This window comes from Zonotrichia albicollis, chromosome 3 (assembly GCF_047830755.1).
Source record: "Zonotrichia albicollis isolate bZonAlb1 chromosome 3, bZonAlb1.hap1, whole genome shotgun sequence".
NCBI classification, from domain to species: Eukaryota; Metazoa; Chordata; class Aves; order Passeriformes; family Passerellidae; genus Zonotrichia; species Zonotrichia albicollis.
The window spans coordinates 89,471,665-89,477,664 of NC_133821.1; the positions used below are offsets into that span (position 1 = coordinate 89,471,665).

Genomic DNA, 6,000 nt, shown 5'->3' on the forward strand with positions numbered 1-6,000 from the left:
AGGCAGGGAGAAAAAGGCAGGTTGTCTTCTCTAAGTGACAATACTGTGAAATTCCCAGATGATACTTCAAAGATGCTCGAGACAGTTACATAACTTCTATTTCATACAGAACAAAAGTCACTGTCACTTTGAAGACAAACGTCTCTTGAAGATTCTTGTAAGATCACATCTTTTTCTAGGAGGACATAATGAAGGCTCAAAGAGTTATAGTACATGGGGTGTCATCAGGCTGGCAGCCAGTCAACTGCAGGGTTCAACAGGGCTCAATTTTAGGGCCAGTGTTATTTAACATTTGTATAAATTATCTAACACAGGAGCAAGTTTGCTGAAAAACACAGGAGGAGCTGTGGAGTCAGTCAAGGGTCAAGAGGCCTAATATAGAAAGACACCTGCAGAGATTAGGAAGCAGCACAATCACCAAGCAAAGGAAATTTAATAAGAGCAAGTGCTGGATTCTCCATCTAGGATGGGGCAATCCTGGTTAAACATACAAACTGGGCTGGAGAGCAGCCCCACAGAAAGAGATCTGTGGGTTTGGAACAATGGAAATGTGAATCTGGGTGTGCTCTGGCAGCCACAAGGGCCAGCCATGTCCTGCAAGCCATAGCAAGCCTGTCGAGGGCAGTGATTGTCCCTCTGGGCACTGCATCAGCGCAGCCCCACCTCCAATGCTGCGTGCAATTCTGGGTGCCTCAACTTGGGAAAGACATCAAACTACTAGAGTCTGTCCAGAGGAGGGTGACAAGATGGTGTCAGAGACAAGAATTGAGGGGAGTGGCTGAAGGAACGGAATGAAGCTAACCAGGGAAAGACAGCATCATGTTGGACATTAGGAAAAAGTTTCTCACTGAGAGGATGGTTGGACAGTGGCACAGGGTCACAGCACCAAGCCCGACAGAGTTCAAGGAGTGTCTGGATGACACTCTTAGTTATGTGGTTTAGTGTCACAGGGCTTGCAAGGGTTGCAGGATGAAGAGAGAGGCGAGAATGTTGACCTCACGTTCAGAAGGCTTGATTTATTATTTTATGATATATATTACATTATGACTATACTGAAAGAAAAAGACAGAAAAGTTCTCAGAAGGCTAGCTAAGCTAAGAATAGAAAAGGAATGGATAACAAAGGGCTGTGTCTCAGCAGAGAGAGAGACCCAGCTCTGCCGTGAGTGGTCAGTGAATCCAAACATTCACCAGAGACCAATCACGGATCCACCTGTTGCATTCCACAGCAGCAGATAACCATTGTTTACATTTTGTTGCTGAAACTTCTCAGCTTCAGCAGGAAAAATCCTAACAAAAGGATTTTAATGAAAGCATGTCTGTGACAGTTTAGCTTTAGGTTGTCCTGCAAGGAGCAGGGAGTTAGACCTGATGATTTGTATGAGTGTCTTCTCCATTGAGATATCCTATGATTCTATGTTTTTACTATACACCTTTCCTGTGATGTTAATAAACTTTCTACAAATATTTTTTCATTTTTATTTGCTGCATAATTACATAAATATGCCATCAACATAATTATAGATTGCTTTTAGTACATGAAGTACTGCTGTGCTGTTCAACTAGAAAAAAAAGGTATTTTCTTCATATAACACTTGATCAGTATTTATATTTTATAACATTTTTTCTACAGTATACAATTTAGGCAAATGGCAATTTTCTTTTACTGTTTCTTCAGAGATACACCAGTGCCAATGTTACTTCTTAGATTTCCTTTATTCCTCACATAAATATTTAAACATGAAAGGCAGCACATGGCTAATAAAGACAAACTGAAAACAAACCAACAATCTTTGGAATCCTTAAGTATAATTATAAAGTTACAGCTTTATAATTATCTACAAATATCTACAAAATGAGCATTAGGGATACATTTGAATTTCCTTAGTAAATTATAGTATTTCTTGCCACAATCTGCATAAAAGAAGTTTTCAAGTTTTAGTCAGATTTCCTGACTGACTGAATCATGAACCATAGTCTGTGTGGGGAAAAAAGCAAAGAAATAATCAGCTGTACTTCAGGAAGCAATACTTTCCCTGTGGACATGTGGAATATACAAATGCAGGCATGTTTTTGTAAAAGTAGACATGTTTTCATGTCGATTTTCTATGATTGTAGTTCCACTAGCCTTTTATAGCTATCATTCACATGAAATAAATCTCTGGCTCTGCCTGATCTCAGCTGATAGTAAGTAAATGCTTTATTTTCTATGAAGGTGAAAAAAAAGAGTGAGAGATCACTTATCATTCACCTTGCAGGCTTTGTATTCATTAGAAAAACCACAATCAGTAAGAACCAAAGGCACTTTTCCCCTAAAGATAACTATGTCCAGCACCACTAGAGGGTCTGGGAGTCTCACAGGCTTTGATTTATTAGTAAAAATCACCTTTTAAAGTTTACAACTTCCTAATCCAAATACCACTTTACTTAACTCTGCTGTAAAATGCCCTCCTTTTATTTCGTTAAAATTCTGCTGTTTTTCTCATGGTGACTTTTAAAGAGTGCAAGTTCCACAAGCTTCAAATGCAGAAAAATTGTAAATGTCTTGCTTTGTCACTTTTCACATTTTATAGAGCAGCATCTTCTGGGTTTTGGGGACAGGTGTTGTTTTATTAAAAGAAACTATGAAAGCCAGTAATTTCTCATATAGAATACATACGTTTGGTTTAACAAGGAAAAACAGAATTCAAACCATTGTTTTTAACTTGGTATTTCACATTAGAAAACTTTTCCCTTAACTTTGTGCATATTATGCATAGTTTTATTGAGTAACATGAAATCTCATCTGAGAGATTCAGAGCTATTGTATCCAAACACAGGCTAGCCTAACAAGGAATTTAAATACAGACACAAATAGACAATAAACTTGAGGCATAAGTGAGAAGGAAAATCCTATATTCCAAATACCAAGGAAAAACAGAAAATAAAAACATTGTGACTAAGAGATATTCACAACACAAAGATTATCACAGCCTGAGTGAAATTCCATCCCTAAATCATTCCTTTCTGGGCTTGTACTTATTACATCTTCTGTCAGGAGCTAATCTCACGTGACAGGCCTGATCCAAAGCCATTTGAAGTCTATGGAATGTCTCTTCCTGACTTCGGGGAGCTTTGCATCCAGCCCTTATAAACTTCAAGAACAATACAATTCATGGAAAGTTGTTTTAAGAGAATAGCTAACTATGTCTAAGTAGAAAAGAATGTTAGTTTCAAATGAAATTTACCTGCAATGGTAGATTTGCTTTTGGGTTCTTTTATTACTCTTTCTTTATGCATCTAACACAGCTAAAACTTTCCAAAGTGAGTTTTTAACAGAAGCCACTGAAAATCAAAACTGTAGTCAAAACCAAAAGAAAAGTAAAAATAAAACTATCATTTTGTGTATAGCACACTTAGGTTTTCTAAGGAAACAAAAGATCACTTTTAAAGCCTCAATTAATTCAATATTTTCTTAAACAGCTGTACATTGAGGACAAAACAGAACAAGAGGTTTCAAAAATGTATCAGTTATTCCTAAGTCAGAAAATCAAAAGATAGAATAAATTTTTTTTTTAAAATCCACCAAACAAAGCCAAATTAGTTGTATAAGAAAGGGGGTGGGCTGACAAGAAAGCAAGTTATTTTGTTTTTCTTTTATAATAAAACCCTGATTGTCTACTAATTTAAGTAAATTTCAAAGCTAGAGGTGACAACTACCACACCAGACATGGTGAGCAATGTCAGACTCCTATTTATATTTTGAAAATAATAATATAAATTAAATAAGCCCTGAAACAGCAATTAAGATCATCGTAAAAACTGGTGGAAGAGAAGTCCCATTGCTGTGATGTGGCTTTTCTCTCATTTATAAGAAAAATGAGGCAATGTAGACCAGTACAGACCCTGATGTTTATCTGATGTGCACATGTAGCAGTAAATTTACACTGACAAAAAAGCAAATCAAATGTAGCTCTACCCCCTCCAAGTTCCCAATGCACCAGAGAGGTGGCTCCAATTTCCTCCCTCAAACAACAAATCAACTCACCACAGCTATTTTAGTTACCTAATGTTGAGATGGAAACACAGAAACTTCCAATTAAGCACAAATATTCCAGAATGTCCAGCTTCCGAGAATGATTCTTCTGTGTTTTACAGAAAAAAGCTCCAACAAAACAAAACCAAAACAAACAAACAAAAAAACCCAAACAAAACAAAACCCAACATTAGGTCCTAAAGACTCTCATTCACTGTTAATCTTCTTTATTTGTGGTTCTACATGTTTAACGACAAACACTGACACTATAACTTTTATTAATTAATAATTTCAGAAGGGTCTATGAAATACTACATCAAAACCAATGTAGTCCATCCCTCAAAAAGTAAAGTAAATGAGACAAAGCACAAGAAAAAACCAAACATCAATCTTTGCAATGTAGAGATGCTATAGATTCTGTCACCTTCATTTAAGATTCCAGTATCCACAAGTAAAAATAAACATTTCACTTTTCAAATACACCTAAAATAATTGCTGATTTTTTAGTCTGAGTGGATGAAAACACAAAACTAGAAATTTCATTTCAGGCAAGTATAAAATTGTGGTTTGATTTTTTTCCTAAATGAAATGAAACAGTATTTCTTTGGTCAAACACCATACCTTGTTTTGGTATCACAAATATTTTCTTAAAATAATTGTCAAACAGCCCATTTTGTTTGACTTTAAAAGCCCATTTATTTTAGGAATGTTGTCTTTTTTCCTTGTTGTTGCTATTAAGTGCATTTTTGATCTGAAACGTTGTCCTAAAATGAAAAATCAAACTTTCAGGTAAAAAAGAAGTCAAAACAATATGCAAACTTTTAACTTCACTTTTTTTTTTTTTTCTCTCTTCTGACACGCACAAAGTAATGGATTGTTTTGTTCACTCCAAAACTATATTTTGGGTAAATAAACGATTTCTATCCCTTGCTAAGTTTATCCATGTACCAGTTATACCCACTCCCTGCTCTTCCCACCAGGCAGTTGGGCTGGAGCTTGCCCGCAGCTCAGCCCCGCTGTGCTGTCCCGATCGCCCCGGACTGCCCTGCTCCCCTCTCGCTCCGCTCCTGCTGCTGCTGGGACCAACACTGCCCTAACCTTCAGGAGCCCTGCGCTTCCACTTACCCCCCCTGCCGTCTCGGAGCGTTCCCAGGTGCTGATAAGCTTTTCTCTCTATTATTGCTGCCGCTTCCCCTTATTTTGGCAGAAGCCGCAGCTTTGCAAGTTGCACGGCTCTTACCTCTGAGACCCTCTTTGTTGCTCTGTGTGCGACCACGCTGGAAGCAGGGAGTTATGAACATTAGGGAAGCATGAGCCTCCCCTCGCTGTTTAGCAGCGTGGTCTGCAAAGAAAGATAGAGATGCTGCTCCCTCCTCCTCCTCCTCCCCCCCCCTCGCTGTCCCAGCTTCCTCCTCCCTCCTCCTCGCTCCCTCCTTCCCATCCCCAGAGAGCTGCAGCACACAATGCGCTACCTCTCAGCACCAGCTACCTAAGGTCAAGAATACAAGCCCTCACCCTTCCCCCGCCTCCTCCTCTCCGCCCAGGCATCCTCACCCCTGCTTCCCACGGAATATGGTATCTTCCCACCCAGACGTGCCTTAGCCGGCTCTGGGATCTAAAGTGCACACAATTTCACCAGCCCCGGGGAAAAAAGAGTTATAAAATAGAAAATGCATAGGGAAGACCAGGGATACAAAGGGAAAGTGGAAGCGTTTTGGGGAAATTGGAAACTTTGGGGGTTTATCTGTGTGTTAAAAAAAAAAAAAAATAAAAAAAATCAAGTCACAGTAGCCAAAGCCTGCCACTTGGAGATTAGTTTAAGAGATCTATACAGATAAAGAAAAGCGCCTCGGATAGCTAGTTATCTCCCAAATCCAGTTTACTTATTGTTTATGCTCTTTGTTTCTCAAGCTCTATGCTAAATAGCTTTTTTGTAAAGAAACTTTTCCCCTGCAAAGCCAGACTTAAATAGCAGCATACTCTCAT

At 38.6% G+C, this 6,000-nt stretch overlaps 1 protein-coding gene across 3 annotated transcripts in view; it reads right to left on the bottom strand.

The window, feature by feature from the left end:
* GREB1 (growth regulating estrogen receptor binding 1) overlaps window positions 1-5,414 on the bottom strand; it is a 99,520-nt gene extending 94,106 nt beyond the window's left edge. For 2 of the 3 annotated variants that reach the window (XM_074538093.1, XM_074538090.1), the window contains exon 1: window positions 5,255-5,414. The gene's annotated coding sequence lies outside the window, so the exon portion shown is untranslated. Of the gene's footprint in view, window positions 1-5,139 lie in introns of all 3 variants that reach the window. The other variant, XM_074538092.1, reaches the window with a different exon arrangement.
* Between the last annotated feature and the right edge of the window lie 586 nt (window positions 5,415-6,000).